This window comes from Camponotus floridanus, unplaced genomic scaffold (assembly GCF_003227725.1).
Source record: "Camponotus floridanus strain SB8 unplaced genomic scaffold, Cflo_v7.5 scaffold3, whole genome shotgun sequence".
NCBI lineage: Eukaryota > Metazoa > Arthropoda > Insecta > Hymenoptera > Formicidae > Camponotus > Camponotus floridanus.
In genome coordinates this window covers 3571150-3583683 of record NW_020229436.1, presented here as the reverse complement: position 1 = coordinate 3583683, position 12534 = coordinate 3571150, and the positions used below count along the sequence as shown (strand labels likewise).

General features: G+C 32.8%; 1 protein-coding gene across 1 annotated transcript in view; it reads left to right on the top strand.

The window, feature by feature from the left end:
- Positions 1-5685: 5685 nt before the first annotated feature.
- Positions 5686-12534, top strand: part of LOC105254895 (furin-like protease 1) — a 211154-nt gene continuing 204305 nt past the window's right edge. The window contains exons 1-2 of the mRNA XM_025410086.1: positions 5686-6053; positions 12250-12487. The gene's annotated coding sequence lies outside the window, so the exon portion shown is untranslated. The remainder of the gene's footprint in view (positions 6054-12249; positions 12488-12534) is intronic.

Sequence of the window (12534 nt, the reverse complement as noted above, 5' to 3'; positions counted from 1 at the left end):
CTAGCATATAAAAATATTTAATTATTCAGAGAAGAATCACACAAATTTATTTTTTACTTATATATACATATATATTTTCTCTCTTTTTTTAGATTTTTAAATTAAATCTATTACTACTTTAAAATAAATATTAAAGTTACAAGAAAATGTATGCAAGATTTGAATTGTTTTTAAATATTTTCTAAAAATATTTTATTTAATTGATTGACTACAAACCGTGCTTTACTAATGCATTATGCCAAATTAATACGCAAATAAAAACATACTCGGCTTGTTCAGTTAAATTGTCTGTGAGTTAAGTTTTCGTTTCATTTCCCAATAAATTCTCAGTTATCATTTTTCTCTTGGCTATCAGAGATGACTGACAGAGATTAATGAATTCACTGAGGAAGACAAAACTGGTGAGGACGGATCTCCACTCTCTCTGTAACTTCTGTTTCATCTCACAATCAATCTTTTTTTTTAGTTGTTGGCAAATCGATCCACACTTATCATCGACCAGTATTCCAGAAGGCGAGAAAGGCGAGTATCTCATTTTCTAAATATGTATGTATATGTGTGTTTATAATATTACAAATAAATTATCAAACATGTGTACATTAGTGATCAGGTAGTATAAATTCAATTACATTCATGTAAATATCTCGTGGCTTCGAGAACACACAAACAGCTTTTATTCAGTTTGTATATCAATCAATTACATGTGCACATGATCGACGAAATTGTAACATAAAGCTTCATATAGTATATACTTCTTGCAAAAAAAATGACGTTAGAAAAATAAGAGAGAATAAGATTCACTTAAAAAGAGTTTATATAAGTAGTAGTAAAAGTTTCAGCATTGTTTCTTATACATCTTGAAATGACGTTTTCATTAAAAATGTTAAAAATTCTCTGTCTGCAATGTCTACGTTGTTTTCATCGTTCAAGTATTATGATTTTAACAATAAGAAGATATAAACATTTCCATTATATGATACGATAACTCAAACATATAAGAGCAATCTAAAAAATTGTAATTTAAGAAAGCTAAAGAGAGTTTATTATTGCAACAAATTATAAAAGCTCTCGCAATATTTTGACTGCAATGAAATGCCTGCAAACTTGAGCATCGGATAAAAGAAGAGATCGAATTGTAATTACGAAACACAGCTGCATTTACAATAACGACGAGAAATATCGAATTAATCGAGATTTCTATCGGATGTAATTGGAGCACGTTTAGCGAGTGCGGACGCTTTCCTTTCCCTTATTTTACACGCAATTCATTATACATTTTCTCAGCATCAAGGTTTAAAGAAAGAATAGAAAAGAAAGAGATCGAATGAAATATCTAATTGATTAGGGCAGAACTAGCATACGGATCTCCTATCGATAAAATAAATGCGTTGTTCGTACGAATTATTTCACTCGCAACGATTTGATCGATTTATTCAAGATAATTGTTAAGTATAGGTGTAATCGATAGCACAATGATGGTATAATAGTGTTTAAATTTGTATAGAAAATATTACGTATCTCGCATATTATTTTATTCATAAAGAACGTCACTCAAGAACAATAATTAAATCAGCCATGGAATTTTAAAAAATACAGCACGTACAAGATTTCGCACTTTAGATATAAATTATTTATTCGAATCGCTACAAATATTGAAGGTTCATGTGCCTTTGGCGAAATGTAAACGTCCATTATCATTTTGTACGTAAATTCCTTCGTCTATTGATTGTCAAATGACAATTTGGTAATTTTGGTAATTTAATTTAAGGATATCATAAAGAATGTAAATGGCATTACGTATTTTGTGTATATATATATATATATATATATATATATATATATCACATTTGACTTGAAATATTGTATTTAAATATCTGCGTTATTTTGAATAAAAAATTAATGAAATTGACACTATAACTTATGCAATATGCTTTAATAAGAATTAGTTGTTTAATATCAAAGTTAAATTTTTTTTTCAATATTTGACATTCTTATCAAGTTTATAATTACTATCAAATTTTTTCTCAGGAGCCCAAGGAATATAATAATGGAGAAAAAAGTATCTTCTACACATTCCTATACGGTAACAAGATGATAAAGAGCTGAAATATGTCGGAGAATCAGTATTGTTTGATTTGCGGAGCGCAGGATGCATGCCTGGAAAAGGATCCATTTAACGAAGATCCATATAATATCCGATCTATTGGATATCCATGTATTCGCCGATAACGACGCTAATAGGGGTCTTCCTCTACGTGACGGCCCTTTTGTCAGTAGCGTTGTGAAACGAATTTAAAGGCTGAGCTATCCGATCGAAGATGACCCCAAAAGGAACCATATAGTTAGACGTGAAAAAATGATAAAGAGAAAGAAGAATCTGGATTTTCGATCGAACAGAAATAAACGTCGAAAAGAGAATAGAATCTTGAAAGGGATAAGATCTAGGTCGTACACTAGGAAAATTGTTCTGTTCAAGCATTTGATAGATTTGTTTTCGAAGCTTCCCTCACTACACATACACACACGAACATACACAAGTGATTTTGAGGAATGAAGGTTTTCTTATTGGCGGAAATATGGACTTAACGTAAATACACACATAGTGAGACTCAATTTTCTACTCATAATCCTAATAATAATTTATATAATTTAAAATTTGCATGATTTAAAATGACATTTTATTTTATATACTTATATAAAAATACAAGTAATACATAGTAATACATAGTAATCATGTTTTTTTTCGACATTATAAATAACGCAAATCTATTCGAAATTTAATAGGGTATATATAAAATATATAAAATTAAAATATTTAAATAAAATTTATTTGTAACTTGTATGAATTATATTTTTTAGCTAAATAAGTTTTTTATTACAGAATAAATAATTATAAATGCAATATGTATATTTGTATCAGAAGAAGATTTTTATGTTATTACAAATTCGGTGAGCAAAGACATAAAAATACTTTTTCTTATTCGCGTCGCTTAAACTATACATGATGATATGCGAGATGCATCCATAGCAAGAGTATATGTATACAAATCTAAAAGGAAAGTCTACCGACAGCTTTGAAGAAGGAAGGAAAAGAGAAGGGTGTAACTTCTCATCCTCTCCATCGGAATGTACGCTTTGTGTTTAGCATTCCTCCTTGTCGCACGATTACCTTTGTAGAGAAGGAGAACGAGATGGATCAGGGTCACGAAAATACAGAAAAGGAAAGCATACTAGACATGTGACTGGAAAATTGCGGGGAGAAGAAGAGAAAGGAAGAGATGGTTTGTTAGATGATTAATGAGATAAAGAGGAAATTACGTCGTTAAACTTTTTCCTCTATCATTTCTTTCTATTGTCAATGATTATTTTCAAGAAAATTACATGGTCGCTCTGGACCACCCTGTATATACATGCGCATATGTAGAGAAGGAACGAGCGGAAGAAGAAGGAAGAGAGCAAAATGAGACGTGGAAGGGATATGTTCGTACCGCAATTCAGGGCCGATCAAGAGTCTGTTGGTGCCCTTGTTCGTATTTCAAATTCGATGAGCTTTTCTTCGTGAACATAAACGTAAAATAATGTTCTGTGACAATGATTAAACAGTTTCGTTCTAGGTTGAAGGGACAGACTAATATATGCGAGTGTTTATATACTTGGAAAAGAAGCTAAAGAAAAGGAGAAGTAAAGAAGTTTTTGTCACAACTCACAAGAATGTCCAAATGCTATTGAAGATCTTGTGTGAAAAAAAGAAAAGTTTAAATAGAATCAGAGAAATAAAAGAAGAGAAGATTTTAAATAGAAAGTTTAAATATTATTTAAGATTTTTTGATAAATTTGTGCATTGAATGATGAATAATGAATTAAAAAGAAATAGCAATTTCAAATATGATAAATTTTATTCTCTGAATTTTAATATTGTCAAATATTGAGAAATCATTTAGGTATTCAAAATAATAATCATTTTTTTAACTGAATGTGACATGCTTAATCTTTGTGTTATTCACATCACCACGTTTAAGTTACTCATTAGAAGTAGACTTTGGCTAAAAACGATGAAGCTAGCACATCGTACAAAACATAATGTCCGATATTTGCATAATCTCACTTCTAGGTGTTGAGTAAATGTTTTCGTCATTGAATTAGTTGGCATTAATTTAGTGGGTTAATAATAGTAACGCCAACTTTGACCCTGTTCCAAAATTCACCACGAAAGTTTCCAACTCTTGCATACGTTTCCTTATTCAATAATCCATGAAATTAATATCGCAAGTAATAAATAACAAAGAGATTAATAGTTAATTATATTAAGTACGGATTTACACGTGCGAATTGTGATAAATTATTATTTCTTAAAAAATGTAAATTTTGATTGTCAATCTCTCAGAATATATGATTTTGCATCTGAATATATATTTTTAATAATATAACTAATTGTAAATATTGATTTTTAAAATTCATCGAATTAAGACAATTAAACTGCTATTAAATTTTAAGATAATATATGTATAAATACATATTGTGTATATGTGTGTGTTTTTTCACAGATTATATAACATTAAAATATTTCTATAGTAATAATTATTATTAAAAAAAAAAATAGATATTAAATGACATATTTCAAGATTTGACGATATCAATTTAGATATTTGATAGATGGTTAAATTTAACTGCACTCTCAAATATATTTTGCAACGTAAACTGTCAGATATATCTTTATTTGCATTCTGATGAAGAATCTGCGTGACATTACAACGGAATAATTATTCCAATAAAGAAATCGCGCTTTTCGATAAAAGATATCGACGCGATGGAAAATAAAAACGGAAATATATTGAATAAAAACGTTCGGTCGCATATATCTCGATATTAAAACTCGCCATTTACCAGAGTTGACCTACATATCTTCATTCGTATTTTTGCGTCAATCGGTCAGCAGAACTATATTTTCCGCAGCTCCGAAGTCATTTTGGAAGAGAAAAAGGCAACCTCCGAAAAAATTAAAACATCGGGAATACCTTGCGTGCGATAAAAAAAACGGAAAGAATTAAAAGACAGTTGTGCGCTACAAAAGAGAAAAAAAGAAACAGAATGCAAGAGATCAAATCTACGATGGAAGCCAACGTGCGAAGAAAATCAGAACCGTGGGTCTGATCTTGCCGTTATTCCGACACTGGCATCCGTCGCGTTTACTCGCTCATTCTCTCATTCGCTTTCTCGCTCGTGCTTTTACCTGACGAACGAGAGAGAAAGAGAGAGAGAAAGACTGTACGCGGTACGTTGAAAAGAGAGATCCAAAGAATCGAGGGGAACAGAGAGAAAGAGATGGAAACCGTGGTAGACCGAAGAGGGATCAGAGAAGATCGAAAGAGAGATCGAGTGGGTTCGGAGGAAACCCGAGGGAAAGAGAGAGAAGGAGAGAGAAGGAGAGAGATTGACAGAGACCAAAGCTGCATAACGTCAGAGACGGGGAAAGATACAGCGGGGGTGTTTCGAACTATCGTGATAGTGGATGGTGGGGATGGACCACGGTTCGAGTTGTCGGCGCGAAATGCTCGGTGGTGGGGGAGCGAAGCGAGAGAGGGGAAGAAGCGCGCGCGAGCGAGCGAGAGAGAGGGCACGAGGAGCGGAGGAGTGGGGGAAGCGGCGCGGAGCAGTCGGAGTCGAAGCAACCGACCGTCTACCGTTCAGTCATCCGTGCTCCGTTGTGGAGGTGGCATTGCGGCCGGACGTTCGCTCGGTGTAGTTATTCGCGCGCGACACGCAACGACGACGATCGTCGTCCTACGATCTACATGCAGTGGGTGATCCGTCAGACGCGACGTGGGAACGAGACGAAACGTAAACGTGACGAACCGCGGCATTCGCGCGAACTTTCGGCCGCGAGTTTAGGTCTTTAGGTACCTGGGTGTAGCGGTCGCGCGTACCTTCCCTTTCCGCTGCACATCCTCTCTTCTCTTCCACGTTCCTTCCCAAGGAGACATCAATCGCAGCGAGAACCTTCGACAGGCGACGACTTCTCGAGACGAGAGAGAGAGAGAGAGCGTGCAAAGACGGTGAGTAAATATTTGTTTGTTATAACTTGCGGGCGAGTGAATTTCGTCGCGTCGATCGGCCGAGAGTCACGTGATTCTTCCATTGCCAACTTCGCGCGATACCGTTAGACCTCTCTCGGTGGCCGTGACGTTGATTTTGCGACGATCGCGAAAGGTTCCCGATCACGATTCCAGCCAGGTACACGTGTGGAGGAAATGAGAATTATTTCTCCGAGAAAGAAAGTGCTTTTACGTGTGTATATGTACGTGTATTGTAACCTGCCGTTTTGGAATGCGAAGGTCAAATGCTCGCGTGGGAATCGATTCATATAAGGATTGTTTACGTCGCTCGCGCTCGTCTCGTACCGCGTCACGTGATGCTTCGGAATCACGAGACACGCGTCACGTGCGTCGATCATCGCACGAAAGATAAGGCGTCTATTTCGTGCGAATATACATATATTGTTCCGCATGTATGTGTACGTATGTGATCCTTCGCTTAGCTTTTCTAAACTTGATCTCTATTGATACATGTTCCTCTCTTGTTTGCGCTATATGTGTGTAAGCTTATATAATTTTAAAGATACGTTACTGTTTATTATTCTTACTGTTCGTATATTATTTTCCAATAGCTCGTAATAAAGAATATTGCAGTTTACAATATATTAATATTGACAAAGGACATAATTCATTTTTTATAATATTTTTTATAACCTGTTTCAAATTTTTTGTAATACTTAAAATTGCTCGTGATTTTTAAATAGAATAATAGATAACAAAATAAAATGGAATGTATATTTTTAATGAAAAGAGATAAAAAGCATTTTTTTTAATGTATCTTTCCATATTTTTAATATTATTTTCAAAATTATATTTTTTATTTTAATTTTATATCTTTCAATGCAGTTATCATAAATTTAAAATATAATAATGAATATAATAATGAGAGATATTTAAGAACTTTTTGAAAAAAATTTCGTAATAAGCGATATTACAAATAACAGAAGCAAGAAGTACCAAAGTAGAAAAGCAGAAATAAAGAAATTACAAATACTTTATGTACATAGTATATTTTATTACGTCCTTTGTCAATATTAATATATTGTAAACTGCAATATTCTTTATTACGAGCTATGGAAAGCAATATACGAATAGTAAGAATAATAAATATATTAATGAAAGGAGAAGAAAGCAAATTTTAAAAAAATAATTAAACCGTACAATTGCAATATCGATGTTTTCAATGATATCGATATTCTCACACATGTGAACATTTCACAACGCTTTGCTTTCATATTTTTATTTTGCAAATATTTTTTTTTAAATTCAATTTTTTCCTCAGGCTTATTAATTTTTATTTTTCCCTGTACTTGTATGAACGCGCTGCACAATAGTGTAACAGCCTAAATCTCATATTTCACGAGGACTGACGTTCAATCGTTCCAATTAATATCATAACAATTTTTTTGTTCATCGAACAAAAAAAAATATCCGTTTCTCTTGAGGTGCAACCGTTCCCGAGTTTCATGGAGCGATGTTAATTTGCAACGCGATGTTTACCGAATGCCCGATATAGAACAACGGAAAATAAATTTGCCTGCAAAACGCTGGCGCATGTCAATCTCTTTATTGCGGTCGCATGTGTATTTTTCGAGATTCGCGGCATACACGATCGAGGAAGTAATTTTGTTCGATTGCATTTACCGAGGCTGAACGTTTCCAATCACGCCCTCGCAGATCGCGACTCTTCCTCGCGATTATCCACGTCCCTAGACATCGCACTAATAATACTGGATATTTTATCAAACTGGATATTTTAATTTTATTTAAATCAAACAAATCAATCAGATAAATTTGAAGATTCTTTTCCAGAGCATAAATGCTTTAAATAAGTATAAAATATCTTATAGTTAAATTATAGTTAAATTGTAATTTAAATTTTCGTCGAAATAAAGGTCATTTGAAATTATCGAGAGAAAAAATTTCTCTATCGTAAATTAAAGTTTAATTGGAAAAATTCAATTCGATTAAAATTAGTTTTAAAATTGCTTTTCGATTTAAATTTTTTTACGTGAAAGTTTGTTCAAGGAAAAATTTCTACAGTTTCTGTAGTTTTACGCGGACATCGCGAAACATCCCGTAAATTCGGCTTCCTATCTTAACGAGGAAATCGAATCAGCCGGTTTTTGCTTACTCTCGGCTTGCACTTTTCGTTACTGAACACTACACTCTCATACAAACGTATCGCAGTCTCTGACCCCAGTCGCTTCCTGTTACAAGAACGGCCTTGGCATCGCTCCCTTTCAACAGAATTGTTTCACCTCGGCGAGATTTATTTTTTTCGTCAGATTTTACGGATAATGAATGTAACAATAAATTTTGTTTTTGATCAGTTTCAAGAAAAACGAAAAAATAGCTAAATTTATCCAGACATCTTTTACAAAACGCCCAAGTTCTGATACACTTATATAGTATCAGGGAGAAATGATATAAAATTATATAATTAGAAATTATATAATTATTAATAAAGTAACTATTTTTTAAATATTTGTGCAGTTTTGTTGTACGAAGAATTTACACCAGATAGTTAACTTTTGCCGATGTTGTATTTTTATAATCGAGATACTTTATTGTAATGTGCAAAGTTACACCTTGGGAATAATATCGTTTGCAATAGAACAGCCGTTTCACTTTACGATACAGAACTGCTACGTGTAATATTGAGATGCGTGTCAATGATATCACCTTGTCGTTTCGAGAACTAAAATCTGTAACGAGATATGCCAGACTACCTCTTCATACGACAAAGGCGGATTCATTCGATGATTTCTCGTTAATAAAGCGTAGTGAATATGTATACTGAAAAATAGATACATTTGTGTATATAATATTATAGATATATTTGTCCTATCACAAACATTTTCTAAAAATATACATACAAATTCCTCGTTGCACGATCGCATATCTTTGTTATTGTTCATATAATCCGTATAATCAATATATTATTTTTCGTGTATCCCATTTGTCGATATTATTTTTAACATGCATCTATCGATTTTCGTTTTATTTTTATTAATATCATAACAATTTGTAACATATATTCATTACTATCACGTCGAGTATAGAATATAAAATAATGGTATTGCAATTCACATAAAAAGTATAATAATTAGTAGAAAAATTAATAGTATTGAATTTTGAAATAATCTAAAGAAGTGAATTTTAAATATTTTATTTCTGCTAAAAAATTGTGAGAATTATCGCGATAATTATTTTCTGTTATTTGTCATTTTATATAATATGCGATATAAATTGGATTGTAACTCGCGCAGTTGAATTTTCAGTATGGTAAATCCAATCGAAATTAACAAAGTGAGACAACAAAGTGTTAAAAGCGCAAAATATACATATGTAGCTCTTCCAAATAAATACATATTTATAACTCTGAGCTGGGGAAAAATCCATAAGCCGTATTGCTCCCGTTTTTCTCTGAAACCAATTGTTTAGTTTTCGAATCGTATATTACTTTCTATTGTTTCACATAATTAATTATTCAGATCTATCCAATCTATCGATTCTATTATAACATTCTATCATAATTAAATGTATGCGTATAATTAAAATATTAAATGCAAATCAAAAATTGCAGGGATAAATAAAATTCACTAAATTTATATAAATGATATTATGCTATTATGATATTATGATATTATGATATTATGATATTATATATGTATGATTGTATGCAAATATAAAATGACAGTTTTCAACATATGTACGTAATAATAAATTATAAAATTAGTAATTTATTTTTACAATTAGTTATATAAATGGTTTAACAGATTTTAAATAATATTTTTATATGATCGACAAATTGATTTTACAATTAAATTTGACAAATAAATTTTTAATTAAAAATTGGCAGAGATATATAATTAATACAAAAATTGAATAGTATCTCAATTAAAAGATATTCATTAATTTCTATGAATTTATGAACTTTGTATTAACATTTGTCGGCAAAAAAAATTTGATCGAAATTAAATTTTTAAACTTAAATATTTAATGAGTAAACTTGAAAGTAAGAGTATCATTAAAGAGTAGAGTCCTCATCCATTCGTCCTTATTGATTTCCTGATTGCTTCGCTGAAATAAAAGCACCGTGAGTCATTATCTTCGAGACCGAGTCGGCAGTCAAGTCAGGTAGAATTTAAGTGCCTTGCGGTATTTAAGATAAGTTCGTGGATATCATTTTCCAGCGTGAGGGTGATTATTATGCACTTGACGAAAGGTCCGGTAGCCTCTCGTCCATTTGGCCGCACTAAGTCAAGAGATCGAATCCGTTTTTGTCGGAGATGATATTCTTTCTTTCCAACGAGACTTATAACTGATTTGATTGACCTCCGTTGTCTCCTCCGTCCAGCTTTTCTCGAATGGCAGTTTTGCCCTCTTTTATCTCGAAATTAAAAAGAGAACCATTGCTGTCGTCTCGACTGGTCGGTCGGTCACACCGGCTTGGCTATGAAGAGGATGAAATGACAAAGAGAAGCCCGACACAAAGTGCGAGAGGATTGTGAGAGAAAGGATGGTATCAGGAACGAGAAGGGAGAGAGAGGGAGCAAAGAGGGGGATAGTTGGATAGGACGCGAGTTGGCTTAAATTTAATTCACTTCTCTAGCAACCCTTTTCTATTCTCTTTATCACGCGGGTGACTGCCATGGAAGGACGAAGGGGAAAGAGGAAATGAGGTTGGTGGAAGACCAACTCGCGAATGCAATTTCCTCGGGGCACAAGCTGGATATTCCTGCGTTACGCGACCGACCGACTGGATCGACTAATGTCAGTCCTTTTTCCGGAAACTGACTCGCCCGGAAAGTCCTTTGAACGTGACGATAATGCGGATCCGCGAATATTATTCATTTTACTATTGGAGATTTATCGCAAAAATGTTAATATTACAGTAAATTTTAGATATCAAGGATAAATTTCATTTATTTTCGACGCTTCTCTATCAAACATTTCTCAACAAAGTATGAAATAATTTGTAATAACAAAAACTACGAGATGTGAACAGAAGCAAAAGAAATGAATTTTTATCTTGGTACAAAGAAAAAAACATATTATATATTAAATAATAAATTTTGTAACACTTGCATATTTATATACAAAAATTATTAATATTCGCATATCTGCTAACAATCAAAGATAATAATATTGATAATGTTATTAATGCGTTGCATAATAATACAGAATAATTTTATTTTATAAACGCGATGACCGACGATATAATATAATTGCAGAAAATAATCTCTACTTCGAATAACAGTTTTTGTATGTTGAAAAAATCTGAATATATCCGATTAAATCGATATTCATAATTGGGTGCAGGAATTATGGAGCGTAACGAAAGTTACATAAGAACTTTATACGAATAGTTGAATACGGATTAATTAGATGATAAACATTAATAATTAACTTTATCAAGAATATAATAACGATGCAGACTGATTTCCGGATATTATTCTTGTTAACTTAATATTGTTGAGATGTTGTGTTGAGAAATTAACTCTAATTTAGAATAGAAAATCGGATCGCGTTATTTATGGCAATTTCGATCATGAATAGAGCGAAGTTATTATGATGTAGTAATAATCGTAAATTGATGGACTTGTCCTCGCCAATTTTTGTTGCATGAAAATGCTAATTAGGCCAAATGTTCCTTTAATGTAATGATAATGTGACGATAAAGTGCTAATGTAACGTATCGTTAAGAACGGAGAATGAATATTATGAAACACGGGAAGATACATAAGCTATAATTTTCCTATATATTTTTCATTGTCATGTAAAAATTGTGGATCCACATACACGTGTCAGATTTTTAAACTGCAAACTTTGTGTCTTGAAACTAATTTTTTCCCTCGATCGATCATAGTTTTAAAAGTTGTTTGACAGTTAGAATTAATATAAAAATTCATAAATCAAAAACTGACCAACTCAGACTTTTGGCGAACATGCATACTATATATATAGTGTATCAGAACTTACTTGGCGAAATTAATTATCATGATTATCGTCGGACACTCTTCTTGGATATTTTAAAGATTCTAATCTTCCGTTACTTCTCAATTTCGTCGTGTGAAATATAAAAAAAAATCGCTGGAAAAGTTTTGCCGGAAACTTTTAACTAATCAATTTTCGTCGACATCCTTTGCAGCTCGAGAACGATTCTAAACCAAGAAGATATCTTAGTCAAGACCTTGGCGGGATACCTCATCGTTCGTCTCCTGCGGTGCGCCCAAGGGAGCGATGCGGTGCTCGATGATGTGATCGACCTCTCGGTCAGCTACGCGCCGTGACCTCTTTCGAGCGGCTGGCCATTCACTTGATTCTGGCCGAACATTGTCGGATTCAAGTGAAAAGGGCGACAAAAAAACGCTAAAAAAGAAATAAAGGTGAGAATCTTGTCTTTTTTTTTCGAAATAATTGAGAGATAAAGAGA